The sequence below is a fragment of the Octopus sinensis genome, linkage group LG9 (assembly GCF_006345805.1).
Source record: "Octopus sinensis linkage group LG9, ASM634580v1, whole genome shotgun sequence".
In the NCBI taxonomy this organism is placed as follows: Eukaryota; Metazoa; Mollusca; class Cephalopoda; order Octopoda; family Octopodidae; genus Octopus; species Octopus sinensis.
Genome location: NC_043005.1, coordinates 25,250,353 through 25,267,040, shown reverse-complemented (window position 1 = coordinate 25,267,040; position 16,688 = coordinate 25,250,353).

Below are 16,688 nucleotides of genomic sequence, written 5' to 3'. Positions count from 1 at the left end.
GTTCACTTCCGGACTCTCTCACTCTGTTAGAGCTTTAAGTTCGAATCACACGTTTCTCGAGATGTGCTGGAAAATATCTATTTTGGATATATTTGGGGTACTTAGGTCTGCTCATGTCTTAGTGCTTGCTTCTTCCATGGTTATGTGTAAGTATTTCATTTATGTCTTACGTATTTATCGCTGACGAGGAGAAAATTCTTATGAATTAACTCTGAAATTGGGACCGATACTATAATAACAGAATTTTTTATAAATTTCCCGCGGCTTGCTTCGAAACGTGTGTTTATATTGATAAATTATATGGTTATTGACATTTTGTCTATTTTCAGCATATTTGGCATTAGAATCTTTTCCTTTTGCCTTTGTTTATAAGTTGTTTATATATATATATATATATAATATAATATATATATATATATATACTCTTTAGTCGTTTACTCTTTTACTTGTTTCAGTCATTTGACTGCGGCCATGCTGGAGCACCACCTTTTAGTCGAGCAAATCGACCCCGGGACTTATTCTTTGTAAACCCAGTACTTATTCTATCGGTCTCTTTTGCCGAACCGCTAAGTGACGGGGACGTAAACACACCAGCATCGGTTGTCAAGCAATGCTAGGGGGACAAACACAGACACACAAACATATACACACACACTTATATATATATACATATATACGACAGGCTTCTTTCAGTTTCCGTCTACCAAATCCACTCACAAGGCATTGGTCGGCCCGGGGCTATAGCAGAAGACACTTGCCCAAGATGCCACGCAGTGGGACTGAACCCGGAACCATGTGGTTGGTTAGCAAGCTACTTACCACACAGCCACTCCTACGCCTATATATATATATATATATAATATATATATATATATATCTTTAAGCAGAACACATTTATGACTGATATAATTTTCATAACTTAATCAAAATAAACTAAGAGAAATGATTCAGAGTGGCGACAGGTATGTATGTAAACAACACAGAAAAATACCAGTGTGTTAAATAAGATACCACACCAAATCCTGATTCATTGAAGTTATTTCTGCCTCTTGAGGGCATCACTATTACTAAATTGTAGTTGCTAAAAGCTCCTTTTGAGTAAGGGAGATAATTTCAAGAGGCAAGAATTCTCCAAACTTGACCTATATGTTTATATGTATTTGGGGGGAGTATCAGTGTGTGTATACATATATGCATTGTTATTTATGTATATATATACTAGCATACATACATATATATATATATAGATATATATATATATATATATATATATATATATATATATATATATACATATGCTTGTTTGTACGTATGTATCTATGTATGTATGTATATATGTTTGTATGTATGTATGTATGTATATACACACGCATAAATATACTCATTTATAGCATGTAACAATATAAATATATATGAACTACAGTGGAGCTGCAATGGCTCAGTGGTTAGGGCAGCGGACACGCGGTCGTAGGATCACGGTTTTGTGAGTTTTAATGGGCGAAAGCACGTAAAGGTTCACAAGTCTCCGGCAGGAGGCGGTTGCGAATTCTGCTGTGCTCTTTAACAACAATTTACTCTCACTCTTTCTTCCTGTTTCTATTGTACCTGTATTTCCAAGGGCCAGCCCTGTCACACTCTGCGTCACACTGAATCTCCTCTAGAACTACGTTAAGGGTACACGTGTCTGTGGAGTTCTCAACCACTTGCACGTTAATTTCACAAGCAGGCTCTTCCAATGATCAGATGATCTGGAAATCTCGTCGTCGTAACCGACGGAGTGAAATGTAAAATAATTTACAAAATGAATTACTTTATTATCCAAGCAAATTTTCGAAAGTTCTCAATATTAATTGTAAATAGCAGGCTTTGAGTTTTAGATTCTATTAATTATATAAATTGGTGAAATTCTCGTAAACAAATACTATTTAAACACCATTTATCCACCATTTATACTGATTTTCCGGAGAACATCTTTATGTCTTTCATCATTTCCTGGAATCTTTATCAAAGGGAAGACTTTGAGAGACTTGTGCGTCGTATTTTCCTGCTTTTAACCACTACTCCGTACTTTTAGGGACAGTAGAATAAAGTGTGTTTGTAATATTTATTGAAGTCTACGTCTCTGTCGGTCAACAAACAATGTTTCTGAAATGAATAATGCTTCATATAGAGTCCATCTATTGTAAGAAGACTGAGGATGCAGAAGGAAATAGTGTCGTTGTTTGAGTTGCTATCATTTATTTGTCTAAAACCAACATGATATCACAGCTTTATCTCTTTCCTTACTTTCTGACAAAGGACAAGAGTCGGAAACGTTAACTTGTTCTCTCCGATCAGTAATTAAATTTATGGTTCTTGACAATGACTTTTCCTATGATTTAATTGTTACTGATCTAAGCCTTCGCCAGCTTCTTCCCTTTAATGAATTACGCAACTATTTTTTCCTTTGTTTAATTTAACTGGCGAATGGTTAAATGGATAATATTTAAATCAAGTCCAACGAACCAATGCGTAAGGCACATATGGAAGAAAATGGAGGTGAGGTAACCTGTTAGTGCTGGAACATATGTTGCCTTATTGAAGCCTCCATATAATGATCACTGAACGACATATCCCTAATTGGTTCCGTCTTGTCCACCTTCTCCGCCAACTATACATTGTAGGATGGTGGGTGTAATCTTCTCAGGCACCTCTTTCAAAGGGTCCTAATAGAAGCGGCGACTATTATGTTTTCCGGCTGGATTTCCAAGTGAGACTACAGACTCTCAGACGTAATCCTGCAGTTTTGCCCGTAGGTTTCTTGTCTGTTGGCTCAACTTGGAGAATCTATCTTCCATTCATTTTCTGTAATATGGTAATCACATGTCTGTAGTAGCAGAGCTGTTGACCTCTCTATGCTGAGAAGTAGTGGATCGATCGTGAGAGACTTTTTCTTCTCCGAGATGCACACACTATCGACTAACGTTACTCGGAGAAAACCCATTTCCGCGGCTTGCATTCGCGATCCTACTCTCTCGGTTATTACCCAGAATTCATGGCCATTAGTGAGAATAGGCACAAAAACTAAATTGAAGATAGCTAGTTTGGCTTTTTTGAATGGAACAGCCACATTGGGCTTTCTTTACGTGTAAGCTTCAAGAAGCAAATTCTCCCACCTAGTAAGATTCAGTCCATAACATAATCTGACATCCGGGGCCTTGTGAGTATCCCGATTCCGGCCTCTGCGAACATCAGTGGTATCACACCTGAATAGTGGAGTTCACCCTCCATCCAAATCTTCGGTATCAAAGCCAGAGGACCTCCAAGACGAAACACCAACTATATCTAGCCGGTAGCGTTTGGCCTCTTCCACTAGTTCTTGCTCTGTACTTGTAAAATTCTTGACATTCCAATCATTAACGGTTGTCCTCCCCTGCACCCACTTAGGGATCTCGGGACACGCTCCCTTCGTCATTCCACCCCACGCCTTCCGGAACAAGTTGTAGGCATATTGCTGAAGAAAACAATATATTTGTCGAACAGACCCTTCTACCTAAAAGTCGAACGTGTCCCTTGTTAATTCGGGCAACCGACGATGCAGTGTGGTTGTTTCTTTGAAGCCCTTCGTTTGCAGTTTTTAGTGGACTTATTTGCGACAGACACCAAGCTGGTATTTACATTTGACTCGCGAAATATCACATTTCTCATGCATCAATTTATATATACTAGAACCAACAAAGGGAGTTCGTTGTGTTCCTTCGACGTGCTAGAAACAGCAACTGAATCTAATCACTCTCAAAACACACCCTGCCCAATTACAAAAGAGAACAACACGTCGTAGTCCAAGATACAGAATATCCGAAATAAAAACAAAATGGGATGGCCAGGGTTAGAATTATTTTGATCACGGGTCTACTCCATCAATTCGGACATCAGCACACATCATTTTGATTATGCGATTATTTTGAATTCTCGTTGTACGTGTAGTTTGAGTTTCATCATGCCATTTAGTTTAAACATCAACTGAATTAACATAGAAAATACATTCCTGATGGGCGATTATATTGAGATATCAACGAGAGAGAGAGAGGAAACGATCAACTGGATTCTCAAGAGTCTATTTCTACGACTGCACAATTTACTTCGTAATTTGTTGACATGTCACCAATCCGAGGATAACCAACAATTAGCTTACTCCTATTTAATTTTACTGCTCAACATACATTTCCCGAAGCAAACTACTGAGGATCAATTTCTCTTACATTGTGTCTAATATCATTTTACGCTGAAAACCTTAGCAGGTGAATCATTCATAACATTTCAGCTGCATACCTGTAAAGCGATCTGGATGAAATGGATGACGTGTCAGTGTTGTCAGCATTATAAGGAGAAACGAAGTGACGACAACCAAATAAAGTGGAAATCAAATCAAAAAGCTGATTTGAGTAACATGAACTGTGCATGTACTAATTTCAATAGGAATTCGGAATTTGAGAAGTGATTATATTGCCTTATACAGACAAACACACACACACATACATACACACACACACACACACACTATATATATATATATATATATATATATATATATATATATATAAAATGGAAAACGATAAGAACTGTAGCGGTTTATTCACATCCAAAACCTTTTGTGTTAAATTTTTTTTCTTCAGCTTATATAGCAATGACCAATATATGTTTCTACTCTGGCAACTAGACATTGCTCTGTATGCAACTATGCATCCTAGTCGCTGCAATTATATATATATATATAATATATATATATATATATATACTTGGAAAAGATGCGTGGCCTTCGATCATATATGTACATACCTACATATATATATATATATATATATATATATATATATATATATATATATATATATATATATGTGTATGTATGTATGTATGTATGTATGTATGTATGTATATATACATGCATATATGGGTACAGGACATCAAAAAAAACGTTGAACACAATTAGAAACAAAAACATAAAAAACGAACTTTTTCCGAACAAAGAAAAAACAGAGAAACGCGGAGTAGATGAAATAGGGACAACTGATGAAGGGGAATGCGCTTTATGTTGATTGTCTCGTTTCTCTGTTTGCTTCTTTTTTTTTTTCGTTGTTCGAAGAAAAGTTCGTTTTCTATGTTTTTGTTTTTATGTTTTCGTTTCTCATTGTGTTCTACGTTTGTTTCATGTCCTGTACCCATATATTCATGTAAATATACGTATATATATACATTTTACTCTCTTTTACTCTTTTACTTGTTTCAGTCATTTGACTGCGGCCATGCTGGAGCACCGCCTTTAGTCGAGCAAATCGACCCTGGGACTTATTCTTTGTAAGCCCAGTACTTATTCTATCGGTCTCTTTTGCAGAACCGCTAAGTGACGGGAACGTAAACACACCATCATCGGTTGTCAAGCAATGCTAGAGGGACAAACACAGACACATACACACACACATATATATATATACATATATACGACAGGCTTCTTTCAGTTTCCGTCTACCAAATCCACTCACAAGGCATTGGTCGGCCCGGGGCTATAGCAGAAGACACTTGCCCAAGATGCCACGCAGTGGGACTGAACCCGGAACCATGTGGTTGGTTAGCAAGCTACTTACCACACAGCCAGTCCTGCGCCTATAATGTATTTTCTATGTAGATATGTACATATATGTATGTATATATGCATATATTTATATATCATTTATATCATATATCTAAGGTGTGATCAATAAGTATCCGGACTTTTGCCTTAGGAACGAAGCTAAAACACGCAAAGTGAAGCCGTTTAGCACAGATTGACCTTAAACTCTGCTTTGCATATGCATTACGTTTGAACGTTCTAGTTCACCTCCGCTGTATACAGCAGTGCTTGGAAGGAAGGTGTGTAGCGTGTGATCGTTGCTTGACCATGACACATATACAACTAGAACATGAATCAAAATTTTGCTAAAATCTTGGCGATACCTGCTCAGAGGCCTCTTTTACTCTTTTTTACACTTTTTACTCTTTTTACTCTTTTTACTTGTTTCAGTCATTTGACTGCGGCCATGCTGGAGCACCACCTTTAGTCGAGCAAATTGACCCCGGGACTTATTCTTTGTAAGCCCAGTACTTATTCTATCGGTCTCTTTTGCCGAACCGCTAAGTTACGGGGACGTAAACACAGCAGCATCGGTTGTCAAGCAATGCTAGGGGAACAAACACAGACACACAAACATATTCACACACACTTATATATATATACATATATACGACAGGCTTCTTTCAGTTTCCCTCTACCAAATCCACTCACAAGGCATTGGTCGGCCCGGGGCTATAGCAGAAGACACGTGCCCAAGATGCCACGCAGTGGGACTGAACCCGGAACCATGTGGTTGGTTAACAATCTACTTACCAAACAGCCACTCCTGCGCCTATGAAACTTTTCAAACTTTTTTCATCGCTCTCGACACTATCAAGGCGATCTTGTGCAACTGATATACGAATGCATTTTTGGTCAGCTGGAAGCAGTTTGGGCACAAACTTGACAAACACGTGTCTCATACACAAATTTTCAGTGATAATGGACTGAAGTGAACCGCAACTAATCGGCACATCCCCTTATAGCTCTCGGATGGTGATTCGATTATTTCCCCTCACAGCTGCACGCATATATGCGATATTTTTCTCAGTTCTGCTGGTTGCCGGTCTCCCAGAACGTCCGTCAATATCTACATTTTTCGGCCATCTTGAAAACGTCTGAACCACTTGTACACTTGTGTGTGGCTCATACACTGCTCTCTATACACTTTCTGCAAATTTGCGTGGGCCTTTGACCAGGTATCGCCATGATAACTTTCTCTGTCATGTTCAATGTGACCATGAAACGTTATACACATTCCTTCCAAGCGGAAGTGAGCTACAACGTTAAAACTTAGCACGCAGGCACAGCAGTGTTCAAGGTCAATTAACATTACCAAAAGGAAATATAATGTTAGGTTTACCACACAAAATGAGGGCCACCACATTATGTCAGAATTATGACCGAAATTAAATTTAGGTTTACCATAAAAATTTTAGATTACCACAATAAGCTAGAATTACAGCCTGGAGCTAAAATTACCGCACAAAGTTAGGACTAGCAACAAAATTATACCAAAAGTTAGATTTACCACGAAATGTTGCCCTAACGTAGATAGTGGAATCCATTAGTGATAGCTAGTTTTTTTATAGAAGATATAGGTTCTAGTCTCGTAAGTTAGATATAATATATTTGCATATTTCACCTTACTTAACTTTAATGATACACTCGTCATTAAAGCAAAAATATTATATTTCTTTTTAAGTAGTTTTAACCACTGTGGTGCGGCATTGTTGAGTGTTTTTTGTCGGATCTACGTTCAAGCAAAGTGCAAACTTTTTACCCACACAAACATATCTCTGCTCATTATTATTGGTTTTCCATTTCACCATACTTGTTATTGCATTATATTTTATGATTCCCTCTCTCTTCTCCCCTCTCTCTCTCCCCCCGTAATGGACATACTTCATAATATTTCTTACAGTGTAAATGTTAAAAGTTAATGACTAGCTTCGTTGGGTTCCTAGACTTTAAAACGGTGCGTACGTGTTTTTCCTTGAGTAGAGCAAAAGGAATATTTCGGAATTGTTTTTATTTGCTTTCTCATTTCTAGTTCCTTCTTTATTTATTTCTGTATATCTTGCTCTCTTTCTCCTCTCCAAACCGCCGTTCTTTGTTCTCCTACTGTTATGAAACAAAGACACGTGAACATTACACTAGTTTATGTTCATCACCACCTCGGCCGTTTTAGAGAGGCCTGTTAGCTTATGGTCAAAGGAATTTTCCGCTCATGACTATCGTTTCTTTCTATTTCAACCAGCAAATACCTATTTCTATTTCTTTATTACCCACAAGGGGCTAAACATAGAGGGGACAAACAAGGACATACTTACGTATTAATTCGATTACATCGACCCCAGTGCGTAACTGGTACTTATTTAATCGACCCCGAAAGGATGAAAGGCAAAGTCAACCTCGGCGAAATTTGAACTCAGAACGTAGCGGCAGACGAAATACTGCTAAGCATTTCGTCCGGCGTGCTAACGATTCTGCCAGCAAATACCGAGACCTACATTGATCAATGTAACAGTTCCTCCCACACATTGTCACACTTTTATAAGACAATAGCTGTAAGTTCAAGAGATCTTTCTGGTAGGCTTCGTTTACTGAGTAGACTGGTGCGACCTGAAATGAAGTCCCTTGTAAACGGGTCATAGATGTCATCTCATTCAGGAAGTGAACCCACTAACTAGCGATCACGACCTGAACACCTTAACTAATACTCTATGCGCTTTCACAGGTACCTCTTTGGAGATTGTAAAAATCCCTTATGCTACAAGTACAAGGCCCGAAACTTTGGAGAATGGGGTTGGTCGATTACATCAACTCCAGAGCTCAGCTCGTACTTGTTCCATCAACCCGGAAAAGGATGAGGGGCAAAGTCGATCTCGGCAAAATTAGAACTCATCAATGAAATTATGCCAAGCATTTTGTGCAGCATGTTAATGGTTTTGCCAGCTCACCTCCTCTGAGATTACATAAATATAAGCGCACAAATTCACTGCCTCAAATACCTAATGTAATTATGTACCGTTCGGAGGTGAGCGTTTCGGCAATGTTCTATAATAAATGCCAATTTAAATAATGCTCAAAAGTGAACTGGTTTATTTTATCGAAAGGAAAAGCAGCACCAATATGAAAATTTAGTTTACATTTAAGTGACGAAAATATTTATACATTAGTGTTACTGTTCATATAAGGGTGAATGATGTTAGGAAATAAAATAACCGAACATCCAAATATAGGCGCTTCAGACGAGTATATACTGGCATTGATGTAGCGACATTTGAATCTAGATGAATCTAGGTGAATGTTCGCGCATAAAAGGCAAAGTTGATCTCAGTAGAACTTGAAAATAAAGAAGCATAACTAAAGGCATAGTCTGCCCATTATTCGGACAACTTGGCCAAGCCACCCTCCTACATGTTAGTATATTATTTATTAAGCCTTAAACGGACGGATAAAAGATTCCAATGTCAAGAGATGGAGCATTTACTAGAGTGAAACGAACTTAAAGACCACATGCTACCCGTTCCACATTTTATATGAACAGAAGAAAAGATGAATACATAGAAACATGCCATTTGCCAACAACATAACTGAAGTTGTGTGAATGAAAAAAACCTTCTTAAAATTCCATCAAATATCATGCAGAAATATACTAACCGTAAATAAAGCATCTTAAAAGAGCAGCTTTAAAAAAGGATAGTCGCACTGGATTGTCATGTTTGAAATAGAGAAGAGATGGTCACGTCTGGAACACAATTGATCAAACGTCAGCTTGATGAGAAATGAATTTGGGATGAAGAGTATCAGTAGCAAGCAAAAATACAGTAGGTAATATAATATCTATGATACCACTGAAAATACTGGATAGTCATGGTTGGAAAACCTTTAATCATATGTCATATTGATCATGGCTAGTCTAAGGTTAGATATCACTTCTTCAATCAGTGAGGCAGCCTTTAAATAATCTCTCCTTCTACTTGAAATATCATATCACCTCACTGTCGTGAATAAAGGAGAAGAACATTGGGCAATGTAGTTGTATACAGCATTAAAAATGGCGGATGGCTACGGTTATCATCTCTAGTGTTATTCTAGTGCTAACAATACACTTCCAACTCACCCACAACGCACTTCCTTGCATAGTCATGTATCAATTTCTTTTTAAATAAATTTTCCTAAAAGCTTTTAATTTGTGTCTGTAATCTTGTTTTTAATTTGAGTTTTGAGATGTATATCTCAATTTTAAAATCTTGACATATGCTACGTGTCACGCGTCCGTACTTATAATTTGGCAAGCGTTGAGAAAATCGATGCCAAAATGGCAAATAACCAAATTGACATGAAATTTCGATATAGATATAATCACTCTTGTTTCTTGGCGCGTCACATATTTTATTTTTTTGTCTGTTTTTGTTAAACAATATGATCCGACTGAGAGGGAAAGAGAGACAAATGGAGAGAGAGAGAGAGAGTAAGAGAAAACAAACGCTGTGAGTAAGGAGGGTGTAAAGAGTGGAAAAGATAGATATCTTGAAATATTATATAAAGAGAAATATTGGATATCAATGCGTGTTTTAAATTATATAAACGGGACAAAAGCGAGACACAAAAGATGGCACAAAAGCTTGGCGAGGAGACAAATGTAACAAAGAGAAAAAAATTAACTAAAGATTAAAACTAAAACTCTATTGACGGACCTTGAGGATTAAGTACCTGTACAGTTGGCTGAAGAGTTTTATTACCAGAACTGGTTGTGTATTAAAGGATTTTCTACAGGTTAATAGAGTACATTTAGAAAACAATGTTACTGAAATCAAAAGCAGATATTTTCTGGGTTAATCTCCCAACTTAGTAGACATTAACGACAGCTGGGAAGTCAGAAAGTAATTTCAGTTCATACAAAAACGATCGTTTTAATTTCTGATTATATCTGTTCCCATTTTGAAAGACATTATCTGTAAACATCCATTTTCTTCCTCCTTGCATTCAATAGTACTTGCTTGAGTTTCATTTATGTTATTTTTATAAGGCTTTTGTGGACACTAGCATCTCCGGTTATGGCGGCCATTGTCTACTGAATGCTGACAAGAATGACAATCGAGTTTTAACACAGTGCAGAAGAAATAGTGCCGGGATCTTCACTAGAAGACACGGACATTTTTGGTTTACATATAATTATATTCTTCCTCGATACACATCGACCGAGGATATACACTAACACACTCACACACACGTACTCACACTCGTGTGTACGTGTGTTTGTGTGTGTGTGTGTGTGTGTGTGCGTTATATATTTCTGTTGTACTGAGTATCATTTTTCCGAGTTAACACTAAACAGATACATGTATGTAATGTATGTATGTATCTTTCTATGTATGTGTGGATATATGTATGCATGTATATGTATAGATCTATAAACAAACGTTCATAGAAGTCTGTATCCACGATACGGGTCGCAAATGAAATTAAGGATCGTTAAACACAGAGTAGAAGGGAGAAAAGAACCGTAATGAGGGAATGTTGTAGAGTGGGGGAGTGATATGGAGGTATCATTGTAAGAAAATTTCACAATCCACGTGCGTTCGCAAGCACGAGCATACCAACAAACCACGCTCGCCTGCATATTTGAAAATGAAGAATCTATCTGAAGAAGAATGAGGGAGTGGTTTGTGGTAGGGAGAGGAGAGAATTAAGAGAAAGAAACATGTCCGGTAATGCCTGCAGAAATATTAAAGTTTAAAGGTGGCGCATGGTCACGTTTCTTTGAAAGAAGGGTGATTTGTAGATTCATCTATTCAGTATTGAAACGTGGGTTAATAGGAGCCCTGAAGTGTGAAGCAAGCATCAAAGTAATGTCGGTATAATCCGTTGAATTTTTCACCTACTTTATTGTCGCTTATGTCTGTAAGTACATACATAGATGTGTAGGTCACTGTACAATTCTCTCTCTCTCTCTCTTTCTCTCTCTCTCTCTCTCTCTCTCTTATTCTCTTTCTTTCTCTTACTTTCTGCCTCTTTATTTCTCTATTTCTGTATATACAGATATACAGATATGTGTGTGCGCACGTGTGTACGTTTGTGTGAGTGTGTTTGTGAAGAGTTATCACCACTTTCTTTTGTTCTTATTCACATCAAGAGATCACATGTTTCTTCTATTTTCTGCTGACACAGTTCAAAATCTTTCCGAACTTTCTTATTTCCTTTCTTCCAGTCGCACTTCTCGATTGTTCATCCTGTTTTTCCTTTTAATGATGGCTGTAGTTCCAAAACGCCACAACTCGGAAAATGCTGTCGGATCTTGTTTTTCAACGTTTGTTAGATGTTATCTGCAGATACAGTACATCACTACCTGATCCCCATGACTTTGGCCTATTTCTCTATAAACGAATTGCTATCTATAACTAGGTAAATATGATATTTCCATGTTCTTGTTCCACAGAAACACTATCAACAACAATGAAATAAAGCTAACTATAATAACTACATTTAAGAACTTTCATACTGAATGACATCTACATTTGAAACTATGTCCAGATGTTATGCCTTCCATCTAAAAACCGATCAGCATTACATGCGTAGACCACCTCGTAGCCCTCCGTTGGTTACGATGACGAGGGTTCCAGTTGATCCGATCAACAGAACAGCCTCCTCGTGAAATTTACGTGCAAGTGGCTGAGGACTCCACAGACACGTGTATTCTTAACGTAGTTCTCGGGGAGATTCAGCGTGACACAGAATGTGACAAGGCTGGCCCTTTGAAATACAGGTACAATAGAAACAGGAAGAAAGAATGAAAGTTGTGGTGAAAGAATACATCAGGGTTTGCCGCTAACCCCTGCCGGAGCCTTGTGGAGCTGTTTTGGTGTTTTAGCTCAATAAACACTCACAACGCCCGGTCTAGGAATCGAAACCGCGATCCTATGACCGCGAGTCTGCTGCACCAGCCACTGGGCCAATGCACCTCCACACAGACCACCTAGCATGGTTGCCACTAAGCGGTCATTGGTCTTCATATAGTAGCTAAATCGCCATTGAACCACACTATATTACTAAAAAGAAAAGATGTATAGTGTGTGATAAAGTTCTATATTTACAAAATCCGAAAAATATGAAGGATCTTCACGTCAAGAAAGCCTTTGAGTTTAAATCTTCTAACATAAAACTAACCTGAGACGAATCTAGAACAGAGACACGATAAAACTACATCAGAGTTTCTATACATTTGCTCGATAACGAGATTAATACAAGTCTTGCGCTGACTTTCCGACTTTGAGCTAAAGAACTTCAGACATCTAAACAGACTGAACAATGTGGCCACTGTACAACATGGTCACACTGCCGTATCGTTATATATATAGCAGTACGCAGTTTGGTTTTCTGTTGTACAAGTGGCCACTACAAATAACAAAATAAATTACCACACATATTACTGTGCAGTACGCTTCTCGCCTACAAACATAATAATACTGCTACATGAGAAACCACACAATAAATCATTACATATGATAGGACAAAGTATGGGTCTTAGCTGCACAATAACAACCATCATCGACCGAAGTACCACGGTAAGGTGGGAAATTCACTCGGTGCATCCCCATTCTCGAAGAGAGCCCAATATGCTTGCCATTAATGTATCTGTCGATGCGGTCTTGTGATGAGTCTCTATACGAACATTCAAGACCAAATTCTTTGACACTTCCTATAAAACACTTAACATCATTAGCATTTTGCGCACGATTATTCGAATACATAGGGGGCACTTCCTTCCTTACATCTGTACCTGATCAAATCATAGTTTTAATTATTTTCAGAAGTACATGCATCTGTAGCCGTATGCATACTCACATACATACATATAATCTTTCCAACTCCAGGCCCAAGGCCCAAAATTTTGGGGAAGGAAGCCAGTCGATTAAATCGACCCCAGTAGGTAACTGGTAGTTAATTTATCGACCCCGAAAGGATGAAAGGCGAAGTCGAACTCGGAGGAAATTGAACTCAGAACCTAAAGAGAGGCGAAACGCCGTTAAGCATTTCGCCCGGCGTGCTAACATTTCTGCCAGTTCGCCGCCTTCTGTTCCATACACATAATATAAAAAGCAGGTAAAAGCACAGAGCGTAAATAACTTCTAAGAGTTGACTCGGTGTATTTACACGTATTTGTCTGCATCGAGAAATATCCTCCACGATAACAAAATACAGTGATTGTCTTTCTTGCGTGTTCGAATATGTTTCAAGCATATTTGCAGTAAGTAACAAGTCGGTATGTATACATATTCTTTTACTCTTTCGCTTGTTTCAATCATTTGACTGCAGCCATGCAAGAACACAGCTTTTAGTCGAACAAATCGACCCCAGGACTTATTCTTTGTAAGTCTAGTACTTATTCTATCGTTTCTTTTACCGAACCGCTAAGTTAGGGCGCGTAAACACACCACCATCGGTTGCCAAGCGACGGTAGGGGGACAAACACAGACACACAAATATATATATATATATATATATATATATATATATATGTATATATATATATGTATATATATGGGGTGTGCGCGCGTGTGTGTGTGTGTCTGTGTTCCCTTATATTTATAGCAATAATAAATCTCTGTAGCAGCACATCATGAAGTATATTTGCCACCTAAATGTGCCTGACTTATATGGGACGATGCAACTGTTGTTTATAGCCCCAGGAGATCTCCTCCAGCTGGCTAACGACACACTGTGTCCGATCAGTATTTGCGAAGGGAAATCGTGATACACACAGACCAGTGTTTCTGAGTAGTAACCCGTCATCAGAGTGTGACAATCACCAGCTAGTGATGAAAACTCATTCCAAACGCAAAATACTATATATGCTTTTTCCAGTGACAAACCGTCGCTCATCTCGAAAAAGGAGAAAAAAGCATATAGGTGTATATGTCTAAACTATACACCAATCAATTTATTTATGTGCTTGGCTCCCCTTCGCCACACAAATTATGGTAATGTTCAAAGTATTAAAGTGCACATTAACTTCACTTCCAAAACTAGCAGTCTTCTCCTCAGTCTACCAAATTATTCTCACTTGGAAATCTTCAAAAGCTTCTGATAGTTCATATAGCACCTTTATATATCCGTTTTTTTATCACCTGATAGAAAAATAGTTCGATTCAAAACACGTCAGTATCAGTGAGGTATCAAATACATTACATCTTCAAAGAAATCAATTCATACGGTAATTTTACTTTTCTTTAAGTCTTTTTCTCTTTTTTTCTTTTCTCTCCTTCTTCGTTTCATTCACAATCTCTTCATGATACACGTTGCACACTCGTGGTTATAGAAATAAAAAAAAGAATCTCTGTGCATTTTAAACTAGACGCTATAAGTCAAAAGACTAGATAGATGGCCTAGCATACGATACGAATACATACACAAGAACGCAAAATACGCACAAACAAATCGCACAGATTTACAAATAGGCATACTGGGTTTCAACTACAGGCTTTTGCTATCGCTATGCAAAAGCAAAAGAAAGAAGAAGAAGAAGAAGAAGAGAAGAAGAAGAAGAAGAAGAAGAAGAAGAAGAAGAAGAAGAAGAAGAAGAAGAAGAGCAACAACAACAATAATAATTATCATTATTATAATTATAAATATAAAAGATATAAAGAAGAATTACGCAAGAAGGGATCAATTCCATGTAGCCACAACAGAAGTCGCTGAAAAAATAGGTGGGATTAGCTGATGAAAGGAAACCTAAAAAATGAGACCACAAGGACTATACTGGCAGCGCGGGACCAACCTCTGGCGGGGGGCATTCTTAGAAATGGATAAGTGTCTCCGCTGTGCCGCATCTGTAATTGAGTAGATGAAACCATTGCCCATATCACGAACCAAAGCCCTGAACTTGCCCAAAACCACTACAAGTTGTGGGGACACGACCAGGTAGCGAAAGTGCTACATTGGAAACTATGCGAAAAGTGGGCTAGAGAGAGGCAAGACGTGGTATGAGGACAGACCTCAGAGTCAGAGACTAGCAAAATCCTCTGGGATTTCCCAATCCAAACAGATCTGGTTTGGAAAATGAAGGTGAAGATAATGCCAATTATTATTGGGTCCTTGGGAACAGTATCAGAAGACATCAAGAGGAATATAAAGGAAATTGGAATAGAGTGCCCAGAGGAACTATTACAAGAGGTTTGTCTCCTTAACACGGCCAAAATAATCATGAAAGTATAAAAGAGCTGAAAAAAACGAATAGCATGGTACCGTAGTGTGCAGGTAGTAAGCCCTCTACGCAGGCAAGACTCCAGGAGTATCAACAAAGCCTGTGATAAAGATATAATGATTATAATATATATATATCTTTACTCTTTTACTTGTTTCAGTCATTTGACTGCGGCCATGCTGGAGCACCGCCTTTAGTCGAGCAACTCGACTCCGGGACTTATTCTTTGTAAGCCTAGTACTTATTCTATCGGTCTCTTTTGCCGAACCGCTAAGTGACGGGGACATAAACACACCAGCATCGGTTGTCAAGCAATGCTAGGGGGACAAACACAGACACACAAACATACATGCACACATATATATATATATATATATTATATATATATATATATATATATACATATACATATATACGACGGGCTTCTTTCAGTTTCCGTCTACCAAATCCACTCACAAGGCTTTGGTCGGCCCAAGGCTATAGTAGAAGACACTTGCCCAAGGTGCCACGCAGTGCGACTGAACCCGGAACCATGTGGTTGGTAAACAAGCTACTTACCACACAGCCACTCCTGCGCCTATATATATATATATTATATATATATATATATATATATATATATATTTACCGTAAATCCTCGAGTATAATCCCCACGTTTTTGCTATAATTTAAAGGTCAAAATCCCTTGTGCGTACTATATACGACGTTAAACATGAAAAATATTTTCTAAGCAATGTCCGAGTCTCTATTTGCTGTCCGACAATGTTTATTCAGACATATTTTGTGATGTCGGGTGCGAAAATACCTTAAGCTAAGCCTGAAAGCGATGAAGTCATAAAAGAATCA